At 36.4% G+C, this 14,073-nt stretch overlaps 1 protein-coding gene across 2 annotated transcripts in view; it reads right to left on the bottom strand.

Annotated features, from left to right (window-relative positions):
* Positions 1-14,073, bottom strand: part of SLC38A3 (solute carrier family 38 member 3) — a 1,194,467-nt gene that overhangs the window by 967,106 nt on the left and 213,288 nt on the right. The window lies entirely within an intron of this gene.

The following is a 14,073-nucleotide window of genomic DNA, read 5'->3' as shown; positions in this document are numbered from 1 at the left end:
GTTCATTTAGCAAATAAACGATTGATTGTATCGGTTTCGGTATGTGTGTTTTTTATTTTTAACTAGGTAATCTTGTTGAAAATCAGCACGCTGCACAGAAAAAAAGATTTCAGGCTACTGTTCAATACAAATGGGCCTACAACTACCAATAATTTTTTTTTCTTTGTTGACCGGGTTAGTCCCTCCAGACTCTAGCTTTTTCTCATGTGAGGCTCAAGGTGATATTTATACTGCTAGGGGAATTTTGGCAATGGCATTGGGGAACGTCCCCTGCTAATCATTATTTGAGTGGGATCCATTTTGGAGGAGTAATTCTTGTTTCTGTTCCAGGCACAGAGGTGGCCCTGAGAAACAGGGAGACAGATGGAGAGAAAAGAAGAGTATGGAGTGGTGAATGAAATGGAGGATAAAGCAAATATTAAGACTAGAGAGCATGCATTATTCTGAGGAATTAGTTCAAAGAAATCCATTTGATGGAATTGACTCAGCAAATAGTGCACGTACATTTACAACCCTCCAGTTTAGAGTGTTGCGGGATGATTTGCTTAAAGAAATGGTGGTGTAGAGTAAGCCAAAAAATAAAGGAGATGTTTCCTGGGGGCACATTATGGAGAAAATGCAAAAGGAGGATGCAGAGAAAATCCTGAAGAATAATGCTGAGGTGGAAAAGAAAACATATGCAGAGAAAGTAAAAGAAGGCAAAAGTGGAGTAGCAGAAAAGAAGGCAGAAGAAAATTAAAAACAGAAGTATATGGTAAGGATTCAAAGTAAAGATGACTGAAATGGACAGACATGAAGTGTGGGACAATTTAATAGATCCATTATGTGTAAAAGTACATGAGGTAAAAGCATTTATTCTTATTAACAAAGAGACATTTTTGACATTATATATGACATTGTTTTTCAAAGGAAAATTTTCTTGTTGAATATGAAAGAAAAAAGTGGGTAACTCATGGAATCATTATATGATAAAAGCTTTTAAGAGGGAAACAAAAAAGAAATTTCATGTACAGTTTCAAACAGAGGAGGAAAAATGCATTCTGGAAGAGCATTTGAAAACTTAATGTAAGGAAGTACTGGACATTGCAACAGTTCTTTTTTTTTTTTTTAAATACCATAGCATCATATTATAGCATTACTGTATGAAGGGCTGGACATTTATTTGAGTGGTGTACACTTTGGGCCATTTTAAACTGACTAAAGTTTTGATATCTGGGAATTCCAACCAGTTGAGTGCTAGCCAATGATGAGTTGACAGACAAAGGATGAATAATGTTTGCAATAGTTTGGGATGGGAGACTGTATCAAATGCTTTTGACAGACCTAGGAATGTGAAAGTGATTAATGTACCTTCATCCCTAAGCCGATTTATTTTGTTGAGGAAAGAGAGAAGCACTGTAGTGGTGCTATGTAAATGGTAAGTCATGTTTGGGTGACAGAGGTTAAGTCATTATGTATGAGATACCTTAGCAGAAATGAATGTATACCTCATTCAAGTATTTCTGACAAGGGAGAGAATATGGTTATTGGTTAATATTTGGATAATTTCACTGTTCTTCCTCCTACATGTACTGGGGTGTGACTTTCTATTTTCTGAAGTATTTTTTTTTTGTTTGTTACAATTAAAGTTTTTATGTGAATTCTCTGGTCTGTTCATGGTGGTCTGTTCAACTGTTTGTTTTTAAAGTTGCTTTGGATTTGGACTACCTTCGCCGGTGTGACTTTCTTTTTTCTGATGTACTGGAATAATATGTATTTTTCTTTTGTCCATGTCATCCCACTGTAGGAGGTTCTTCTATGAGAATGCCGTAATGTGCACAGGGCCAATGACTTTGATCTATCAACAGAAAGGCTGCGCTCTAGCTGAGCATCACCCATGTACTAATGTATATACTCATGCTTGAGCTTGTCATAGCAGGCAATACACTGTGTTTGCTTATTGACAGGCAGAGGAGGGAAGGGTCATAGAAAAATATCCTAGCCCCCTCTGGATGATGGCTGTAACCATTCATTCTTGCCTTTTCCATCTGGCATCCTCTAAAGTCAAAAATGGGATGGAAATAATGGATCTTTTCAGGAACATGGCTTGATATTCACAACAGATTATGGTGGTGGTATAAAAATCAAAAAAATGTATTATTAACTGTTGTTTGGCTGGTGTAGTATTCTGTGTGTTCACCTTTTAAATTGCTTTTTCTATGCCCTTTATGCAATGTCATTAATTTATGTGCTTTTTTTCACTTTCCTTCATTTTCAGGTTTGCCTCAGATAATCTTTGTTTGTTTTCTTTTGCCTACTGTTTTTATTTTTCTATTTTTTACATCATGGTTTCTTTTCAGTTCTCAGCTATTTTGTAACATTGTCTGATGATGTTTGTTCTTTGTCTTCACTTCTTCACTTATTTCTTTTTTATTTTTCTTTATTTTGATTACTATTGATTGTTGTCCATTTTGCTGGCCCAAGCTGTTTTATTTGCTGATATAGTTCATTCTCTTTTTAAATTCATTGTTTTCCTTCATTGTTTTAATGTCTTTGCCATAACTGTGAGTGAGTCATCATTCTGAGTGTCCAAACACTGATTTATTTTGCTGCTGCAGCTAAGACTTATTTATAAGGTCCTGCAAGGATGTTCACCAGTTACTGATTCTGTTTCCATAGGACCATGTTGTACAGCATGGCACACACAACAAATAAGTTGTTGTATATGTTCAAAATACATTGTGTCTCTCCTGAGAGGACTAACATCATAAGTGATCCTCCATTAGTCTAATCACCCACTCCACTGCGCTTCAGAGTTTTACATGTGCTGTGTGTAATACATCACTTCCTGCTTGGTCTGAGGGCTACTTATCTAGGTCATCAACCAGAACTCTTAAGGCATACACTTTATTACCTGTAATATAAAACAAACAATGTGTTATTTGCGCCTGCTGTTTATCTAGCATGTGTGTGCACCTGACAACCAGGAAATCTTGTGGGAAATCCCAGCATTGTAGAGCAAAAAGATTTCTGGTCACTGACCTATACATGTGGGCCTATGGCTACTGATTATTTATTTTTCTTTGTTGGCTGTTAGTCGCAGTAGATCAGTAGCCTTTTTTCATGGGAGACTCAAAGTGATATTTATACTGTTAAGGGAAATTTTGGCAAGGACATGGGGGAACTTACGCTGCTCATCATTGTTTGAGTGGAACTCATTTTGTAGGAGCAGTTCTTGTTTTTGTTCCAGGCACAGAGGTGGGCCAGAGAAATAGGGAGCCAGATGGAGAGAGGATGAAGTGGTGAATAAAATGGAGGAGAAAGCAAATATTGAGACGAGAGAACACGTGAAGGTTTCTGAGGAATTCTTTCAGTACTTTTAACTGTAGAATCTTACTTGATATATTTTCTTTTCTTGCCAATGTATAACTGACATTGCCTTTTTACCTATGTTCTATATCTTCTTTTACCTGGAGTGTTTTATTAATTTCTTGTTGTTATATTACTATGCTCAGCATACATGATGTAACCTGTTTTGTGTATTATGCTGGATGTACTGTATTTGTATAAATTGATGCCGGAGCTTTTCTCCCCGGGCCTCCACTAAAAATGGACCTGGTCCAGTTGGAATTTCCTGGCTAACAAATGTAAAATAAAATAAATAAATAAATTCATTTGATGAAGATGAATCAGCAAATGGCAGATGGACAATTAATACCCTCCAGTCAGGAGGGTTGCAGGACCTTCTTCTTCTTAATATCTTTCAGCTGTTCCCATTAGGGGTCGCCACAGCTGATCACTTGTTTACATTTCACACCAACCACCTGCATGTCCTCTCTCACAACATCCATAAACCTTATCTTAGGTCTTCCTCTTTTCCTATTACCTGGCAGCTCCATCCTTAGCATCCTTTTCCCAATGTACCCAGCATCCTTCCTCAGCACATGTCCAAGCCAGCATAATCTTGCCTCGCTGGCTTTGTCTCTAAACTGTCCAACCTGAGCTGACCCTCTAATATACTTATTCCTAGTCCTGTCCACCCTCATCACACCCAGTGCAAATCTTAACATCTTTAACTCTGCCACCTGCCTTTTTGTCAGTGCTGCTGTCTCCAACCCATATAACATAGCTGGTCTCACTACCCTCTTCTAGACAGGTCTATATTAGATAACCAAATGTTATTTTTTAGCGAACACTCACATGAGCGAAAATGCCGGTAATCGAACTTGGTTTTGTGGGGGGCTGTGCCCCCCACACCCCCGCCAACTATATATTCCAACTCCAAGATTGCAATACTGTGAGGAAAGGGCAAATATCCCACTCCTCACTGTACCACAACCCCGCAAACACCCTTTCAATTCCCGGCATTTTTACTCATGTGAGTGGTCACTAAAGATAACATTTGATTATCTAATATAGAATCTAGTAGACCTTCCCTTTCACTCTTATAGGTACTAGTCTGTCACAAATCAATGCTGACACTCTTCTCCACAAATTCCACCCTGCCTGCACTCTCCTCTTCACCTCTCTTCCACATTCACCATTACTCTGAACTGTTGATCCCAAGTATTTAAACTCATCCACCTTCACCAACTCTACTTCCTGCATCCTCACCATTCCTCTAGCCTCCCTCTCATTCACACACATATATTCTATCTTAGTCCTGCTGACCTTCATTCCTCTCCTCTCTAGAGCATACCACCACCTCTCCAGGGTCTCCTCAACCTGTTCCCTACTCTCAATACAGATCACAATGTCATCTCCAAACATCATAGTCCATGGGGACTCCTGTCTGATCTCGTCTGTCAACCTGTCCATCACCATTGCAAATAAGAAAGGGCTTAGAGCTGATCCTTGATGTAATCCCACCTCCACCTTAAATGCATCCATCACTCCCATCGCAGACCTCACCATTGTCACACTACCCTCGTACATATCCTGTACCACTCTTGCATACTTCTCTGCCACTCCCAATTTCCTCATACAATACAACAACTCTTCTCTAGGCACCCTGTCATATGCTTTCTCTAAGTCCACTAAGACACAATGCAACTCCTTCTGACCTTTTCTCAGGAGGGTTGGAAGATGATTTTCTTAAAGAAATGGTGGTGTAGAGTGAGCCAAAAAAATGAAAGAGATTTTTTTAATTCTAGGAACTTTATATAGAAAATACAAAACGAGGATGCAGAGACAATTCTAAAGAACAGTGGTGAGATGGAAAAGAAAACATAATCAGAGAAAGTAAAAGAAGGCAAAAGTGGAGTAGCAGGAAAATAAGGCAGAACATTAGAAACAGAAGTATGTGGTTAGGTTTCAAACCAAAGAAGGCAAAAAAATGGACAAGTATGAAGTGCGGGACAATTTAATAGCTCCATGGGTGTAAAACTGCATGAGTTAAAAGCATTTATACTTATAAAGAGACATTTGTGACATTATATTTGAGACTTTTTTTTTCCAAAGGAAAACTTTCTTGGCGAATATGAAAAAAGATAGACCATAAACCATTAAATCACTGTGATAAAAGCATTTAACAGGTAAACAAAAAAACTAAATTAATTAAAAATTTAAACAGACGTTGAAGGACAGACTTTGAAAGGACATTTGAAAACTTAGTGTAAAAACACAGACTTTGAAAGAACATTTCGGAACTTAATATAAATAAGCATTTAACAGGTAAACAAAGAAAATTAATGAAAATTTTAAACAGACGTTGAAAGACAGACTTTGAAAGGACATTTGAAAACTTAACATAAAAAGACTTTGAAAGAATTTTGACAAAGAAAAATAATTATATGAAAGAACTCAAGAAAAATACACAAATTGTTATATAAGGAAAGATATTTTTTGCAAGAAAAAGAGAAGTAGTGAGTTACTTAAGTAGATTAGTAAAGGACAATTGCAGTATAATGAGACAAATAAAAAATATAAAAGGAAAAGTAGAAAGAACTCAGGAAAAGATTATGAATAGTGTAGTACAATATATACAATAAATGTTTAAAGAAAAAACAAGGTAGCAAATAAATCATGGAAAGTAAAAAGTTGACAGAAAAATAGATTTCTTTAAAAGAGCTACATAAAACATTGGGACAAGTAAATATAGATTCTGCTGCAAAACCAGATGGAATAGTATACAAAATGTATAAAATTTTAAGGCACAGGCAAAAAAAAAAGTTTTTTAAAGATTTTGAGAGAATGGTTAAATAAAGGTTTTATGCATAAATAATTATGCAGTGGAATATTATATTCATATGGAAGAAGGAAGATAGAAGACGATTAAAAACTGGAGACTGACAGTATTCAACGATAATAATAATAAGATCTTTATGAAAATTATACAAAAGAGATTTTGAAGCTGAAATTGAAAATATTATGGAAGATACTATATATAATATAAAGCGGAAGGGCTGTCCAAAATTATTAATGATAGAGAAGTTGTGGATGATATTAATAGAAAAGAAGAAGCAAAAATCATAATAGGAGACTTTAATAAAGCATTTGATACAATTGGACATGAAATCTTATGGGTAATAATGAAAGAATGTAAGTGAAAGTTAGAAAAGTATGTATGTGAAATTATGTATGTTATTGTATAGTAATATTAACATAAAAATACATATAAATGGCTGGCTAAGCCAAGACCTACATATGAAGAGTGGTATAAGACATGGATGTCCAATGAGCTGTATACTCTATGTATTAGTTATGAATGTGATAGTATGTGAAATAAATTACAAAATGAAGAAGGCAGGTTATATAACACCTGAAGGGTTAAGAATTCCATTTCTGTTAATATATGCAGATGACATTATAATAATTGAAAAAAAAACATTGGATAAAAGAAGTAAAACTTTTCACAAATGAGTGTTTAGATGTGATAGAGATGGCTTTAAATAAAGAGAAAAGTAAAGGTTTAGGTAATATAGTAAAGCTAATGAGTATATATTTTACAATGCATGAAATTTCTGTGTTAGGTATAACATTTAGGAATATAGATGTAAGTAGCATTCAATGAGAAAAAAACAATAGAAGAAATAAAACAAAACTGTCTTTTATAAAGAACATATAAATTATCATTCAGAAAAAAGCCTTAGTTTTATAAATTCAGTACTGATGGGAAAAATTCCACACTTAGAAAGAATATTTAGCCTGCCAAGAGTACTGAAAAAGGAATTATTGCAGATATTTTTACATTGAAATAGGGTTCTAGATTAAACCCAGTAAAAAGAGGAGTTTTGTCTGTAAATAAAAAAAGAAGAATGTCGAGGGTTAATTAACCCGCTGGTATATGCTGCTTCATTAAATTTATACAAAGTGTTGAAGTGAATAAATATAAAAGATGAGAGATTAGAAGTAAAACTGTATAAATATAAGTATGATAAATTTTGGGGTATGGCAAAAAAACGTAAATGAGAACAATGGTGTATAAATGAATATATCAAATGTTACCAAGAAAAAATATTTTTGTGGGAAATAAAAATTGATGATATAGAAAAAGAAAGAATAGTATGGAATAAGAATGTAGTGATAAAACATTACTATGCAAAACCATGGTACAATCTAGTAGATGAAAAACATTAAATCTATAATATATGAATCAAATGGTGTAATTAGAAATTAGAATGTCAAGATTTCTGTGGAGACTCTTAGTAGATACATTGCCAGTAAAAGGAAATATGCCATATAAAAAGACGTATTAGAATATGTTTACATGGTCAAGAAGAAACTATGGAATATGCGTTTTTGAAATCTAAAACAATAAATGGGGAAAATATGACAATAATTACTTTATTTATTTATTTGCTTTACATTTGTTGACAGGATATCCGACTGGATGCATGTCCATTTTCAGCAGAGGGCCGGGGAGAAAAGCTCTAGGTAAACAGAAACATTAAAAACATGTTACAATTATAATTTTGACAAAAAGTGCATAAGCAAACAATAATAAACATGTTCCACAGGTTAGAGTTAAACCCTGGTGAAAGCCAGGGTTAAATTAAACAGTAGCTGATTAATAGATTTTACATAATCTAGAAGAGAGTTAGCCAGGCTTGATACAATGACATAGTCAGTTTAGTGCCAGATATTAGAACAACAGAGCAAACACCAACTGTACTACAGCTAGGAAGTTCCAACCAAGTTCTACCAACTTCCTAGCTGTGATACAGTTAGTGTTTGCTCTGTTGTTCTAATTCTATTTATGCTTTACACCAGCTGTTTCACTTGTTGGTAGAGGATTTCTGTGTTTTAGTGCCAGATACTGTTTGAGTCTAGTTTTAAATTGACCTAAGGAGGAGAATAAAGTAATGTCAGCTGGAAGTGAGTTCCAGGATCTGCCTACAGAGTTTGCAAAGAGAAATTCACCAGCTGCATTGTTAATTTTGCTTGTCTGAATTAATAGTCTGTTAGAGGATCTAAGCAGTTGTGGATTGTGATAAGATTTTTAAGTGCAGGAGTATTATCTGGATTATAAAGGATTTTGTAAGCCATGATCAATTGGTTATACTGAATTAAACTGGGTAGTTCAAGCCACCCAAGCTGGTTCAGATAGATGCAATGATGTGTCCTAAAAAGCAGTCCAGTGGCAAACCTGCTAATGTGGTTATAGCAGGTTGAGAGTTTGTTAAGTATAGTCTTGTTTATATTAGAGAGTATAGGGGATGCATGCAGAAGTGTTAAGAGAAGGTGAGAAGAGCTATGGCAATTTTAGCTGGAGGGGTTAGGAAGGCTTTTATTCTGTAATGTGACCCTAGTTTTTTATTGATGGTTTTGATCGATTGGTTTACATGTAGGTCGAATTTTAGCTGGAAGGTTTATGAAGGCTTTTATTCTGTAATGTGACCCTAGTTTTTTATTGATGGTTTTGACTGATTGGCTTACATGTAAGTTGGATTTTAGATTATCTATAATGACACCTAGTAGTTTTGTAGAGGAGTCAGGGGAGATTAATGTGCCATCATTTGCAATTATGGTAAAGGTAAAAGCAGGAGACCTTTGTGTTGGTGAGAATAACAGCATTTTAGTTTTTTTGGGATTTAGTATCAAATGGCGTTCAGAAAGCCAGTTTTCTATAGTGTTAAAGGTGGATTGGGTAGCAGACCATAAGTCTGTTGGAGATGTGGCAGAGCAGATCAGGGTGGCGTCATCAGCGTATTGGATACAGCTGACTTTTGGGATGACAGTATACAGGTTGTTAATGAAGATGAAAAACAGCAGGGGCCCTAGTATAGAGCCTTGCAGTATTCCAAGGGTGTTAGGTAGTAGGTTAGAGACTTTGTTCTGCCAAAGAACAGCCTGCTGTCCCCCATTCAGGTAGGATGTAAACCACTGAAGGGCCTTAGTATCTACACAGAATGTTTTCAGGGTGTGTATTAGAAGTTGGTGGTCATCCATGTTGAATGTCTTGGAAAGATCCAAGAAGAGGGCCGAGGATATGTGATTGTTGTGGCAATTATGGTTTATGGTGTTGTTGAAAGTTGGTAGGGCTGAAGTAGTGCTGTGGTGTGGATGGAAGCCATGTTGGGTATCTGCCATGAGGTGATTCAGCATTTGGTGATGCATGAGTTGTCTTTGAATACATTTTTCTATAGCTTTGCAAGTGGAGAGAGTATGGCCATTGGTCTATAATTGGAGAATTCAGTAGAGCTGCCTCCTTTATGAAGTGGGATTACACAGGATATTTTCCAGATGGTGGGAATTCTAGCTTCTGTTATGGTTCGATTAATTAGTATTGATACTGGGTAGGCAATAGCATCAGCTGATTTTTGAAGGTACTCGGTGGGGTGTTGATCAGCATAGAGTGTGGTGGGTTTTAATTTTTTGATCAAGGTATGGATAAGTGATGTGGTCACTGATTGGAAGCTGAATGAGGGTATGTTTCTAGGGGTGGTACTTTCAGAACCAGGAGAGCTAGGAGGTAGTTGGCTTGCTAGGGCTTGAATTGTCTCAGTAAAGAATCAGTTAAAACTATCTGAAACATCCTCGGGGCATTTATCAATAGTAGCAGCTGGGATGGGGGTAGAAGTTTGTCCAGGATGAAGTAGATTATTCAATCCTTGTCAAAACTTCTGAGGGTTGTTTTGATTTACTGTCTGTAAGTTGCAGTAGTATTGTTTTTTGTCTTGTAAAATTGATTTTTTGGTTTCGTTCCTAGATTCCCTATATTTAATTTGATCTTGGGGGTCTTTAGTAGAATGCCATAAAGCCCATAATTTGTTTCTATGGGTAATTTTGAGTCTAGACTCTTTAGAAAGCCATGGTGCAGTTTTTGCTTTTGTTCTCTTTGAACGAGCAGGTGCATGCAAATCTAGGATCTCAAGAAATTTGTTATTAAAGTATGCAGCTGCCTCCTCCAAGGGGAGGTGTTTTAGAATAGACCAGTTACATGAGTTAAGTTCTTGTCGGAATTTGGCATTGTCAAAGTCTTTTTTGTTTCTAACTTCTCTGAGTAAGAGTTGTTGGGGATTAATGGCTTTGTGCTTAACTATATAAGTGAGAATGTGATTGCTTAGGCCATTGGGGAGGGTACCAGCAGTGTACATCTGGGGGTGACTATTTATGAGTACCCATTTGAGTATGCTTTCTTTTTGGTTGGATTTACCTAGCCTGGTAGGGGTGGATATGATTTGATTAAAAGCATGTAGGTTAATATGGGTTGATGGGGATTCTGAGGAACAGATGCTCCAGTCTATGTTAAAATCCCCGAGTAGTAGGGTTTCTTGGGGGTAATGACATGATAGCAAGTGCAGGGTATCTTCAAGTGTAGTTATATTGTTACCTGGGGGAATATACATGTAGATAATATTAATGCATTTACTTTTGTTTAGTTGCAATCTAGTTGCAAGAATTTCATAGTTATTAATCTGTGGTGGATGTGTTACATCTATGGTCACATTTAACTCAGATTTGTAGAGTATAGCTACCCCTCCCCCTTTTTTTGAAGCTATAAAAAAGGTAGATAAAATAAACATGGATATGATTAAGTATGCATATTATAACAATAGAAATAATGAATATGTTAAAAGTATAAAAAGTTATTTTATGTTATATAGATTATATGAAATGAAAGAATAAAGGAAATAATGTTTAATATTAAATGGATTGTAGCAACAATGTTAAGTAAAATCAAATGATGGTTATGGAAAAAGGAGTTGGGGTCTAATAGGGATGCAAATTTAGTATGATTGTAAAAGAAATTATGAATATTTGTAAACAGATTTGTATAGTTATATATTTGTACATATGTAAATATTTGTAAATATGTAAATATTTTGTAAATAAGACTTATTTTTGTATATAAACAAAGAACCCCCTTTTTTGATAGGTGCCACAGAATCTTTAAATCCACCTGAACTGTCACTACGTAAAGCAGATAGGACCTCAGTTCAACATCTCATCTGAAGGATGACACACTCAAGAGTACATTACTCCCTTATGCTGAATTGCAGTGTCAGAAATCCATCTCCTTGGTGTGGGCATAGAACCAACAGCCTTCTACACCAAAGGTGTGTGTGTGTGTGTGTGTGTGTGTGTATGTGTGTGTGTGTTTCCTGTTGTGCCACTGACACTACTCTCAAAATAAACAACTACATAAATAAATAAAAATGGAGTATATAAAGTACAATTCAGCATTTTTTTTTTACCATCTTAATACTTCAAAGATGACTGTGTTCATATCCATAGGTGTGTTAATTTAAATTCTTCCAAAGTACCAGCATTTTCAGTTTACTAACCTATGGTCTAAATCCTGTGCCCATGACTTCCTCAAATTAAACTTACCTATGGCAGCTGATCTCAAACACTAAGCCATCAACAATCTTCATATGGTAACTGGTTATTCAAAGTCTCTTATTTTTGGTCTTGCCTGAAACACGCACTCACTGCAACTTACCTGCTGACCCGCAAACTCTTAATCATCAGTCAAGAGGTAAGCCAGCTGACAATGACAGACCCTGGAGTTTCTAGTGGCCTAAATCTTCACTGCCAAATGGGGAAGAGGGACTTCTTTTTCCTTAGGTTCCACAAAATATTCTTTCACTTCAGATACCAAAGTATTTTTGTTGTCAATATTCGAGATCTTCTTAGCATCCCCAAAGTCTTCACTTCAATCTTAGATTTGTATCACTGACTTTTTGGGCTTTCTTATACCTGTGATTCATCCAAATGGATACCATTACAACAGAGGAAAATACTCGGAGAACTGTCTATACTAGTATCTGAGTCAACATGAGCTAGGGCTTAGATTGACTAGTGGTTCAAGGAATGGACCATCTTGAGTGGTGCAGAGATGAAGATCTTAAAAGAAAAACTCTTTTATTATATACCTTCATGTATAATGTGGATTCATCCTTCAGAATCGGATATTTCAGATATGTGGGATAGTCTAGAATCATCTCTTTTTTGACTATCTTGAAAACAAGAGCAGTTTACTAAACCATTCATCATTGCATAAGATTACTGGTGCTTACTAAGTTCATTGCAAATGGGATTTTTCAGAAAGTTGTCATATCAACTAGAAATAATTAGAGATGCACAATGATTGCTATTAAACAGATTTCCCTTACATACCACAGGTGAAACTTTGTGATCACTCACCCAGTCATTCAGACTAGTTTTGAAGGTCACAAGAGAACAGTACTGTACCAGCTATGGAAAGTTAGTCTACTCCACAAATAGAGAATAGCTTGATTTAGGTGACTTTTGCACCAGTTAGTGATACTGGTGTGGCATTTCCTCCTACATCCCAAAGACATGCTGTAGGTGGATTGGACACTCTACATTGGCCCTAGGTGTGAGTGCGTGCATGTGTGTGCCTTCTGTGTAAGACCGGGCACTGGGCTGGCAACTTGACAGGTAACCGGGAAAAGCTGAAAGAAGTGATACCGGTGTGGTAATGTGGGTTTAGATCTCTAGATTAGATATTCACATTACTAGTGGCTATATTTAGTTGAAGGAGTTCAAAAAGTGCTAGGTATTCACAGTGTGTAAGGGAAAGCAGAGATCATCCCTTAGAAGTCTATATGACACTGAGTAGGAGACAGGACTTTTAACGTATAGCAGTAGCTAAGAGTACTGAGATGCAAGATCATCTTTGGTGAGGAGACACTGAGATCTCTCAAACTGTTTTGGTTAATTAGGCACAGTATGTGCCAAAGAGGGAATTGTATTCAGTGATGGACCTAAGGAATCCAACAATGAAACTTAATCTAGTCAATGGGGAATTTTCAGGAACTGGCTCAAGAGCAATGTCCTTCCTTCCTTCTCAAAAAATCCTTTCTCTGATGACCATTCCTCACTTCCTTAATTACTGTAGGTCTAAAGATACGTCAACCTTTCCTTTTACATTGCAGCTATCAGCAACAGGTGCTGCTACTGTACTCACTGAAGATGCCTTCCCAGTTTGAACTTGGCTGTTCTAAGACTCTTAGCTTCTTGTTGCCACACCATATTTGCTCTTTAAGACTTGACGTTTGTGTTATAGCCCTCATCAGAGATTTCTCTGAAACCTGAACTCCATTATCTAGACATGTTGACTCCAAGTATTGCATTTGATATGGCCCTATATTTTGCAAGAATAATGGAGAACTTTCAGCCTTAGTGTGGTCTCCCTCTAGGTTGTCTTCCATAACAGAGGATTGCCCATCAGACTAAGACATTCCTTACTGCCTAAAGTAAAACATATTTTCACTAGGTACAAATGAATGAGTTCAAGCTTTCTCTTGAGCACTGAAGTGAATATTCAGGAACACCTTCCAGCATGAAACATGAAGAAAGCACATGAGGTATACACTGAGAGTAAGCATGGGCTGAATTATGGCCACGAAGCATTGCACAAGACCTCAATAATATGGAAAGATAGTTTTTAAAGCATACTTGAAAAGTAGCCCTCCTGCTGTCAAGATAGTCTCTAAAGCATACTTGAAAGGTAGTCCTCCTGGTGTTAAAACATTCTACCTTGGTGGTGTCCTCATCTTGTGCAGGGCACAACTTTAGCAGCATCTAGGTAAGTAAGTCTATGTAATATTAATGGGACCTATTGCGGTACTGCTCTAGATCAAGCTTTGGCCACTGAGTTCTGGAATCCTGACTCGATCCTTT

Source organism: Protopterus annectens, chromosome 7.part0 (genome assembly GCF_019279795.1).
Source record: "Protopterus annectens isolate FY-2018-M chromosome 7.part0, PAN1.0, whole genome shotgun sequence".
Classification (NCBI taxonomy): Eukaryota; Metazoa; Chordata; order Ceratodontiformes; family Protopteridae; genus Protopterus; species Protopterus annectens.
Note: the sequence above shows the minus strand (reverse complement) of the source record. Positions and strands in the feature narration are given on the sequence as shown.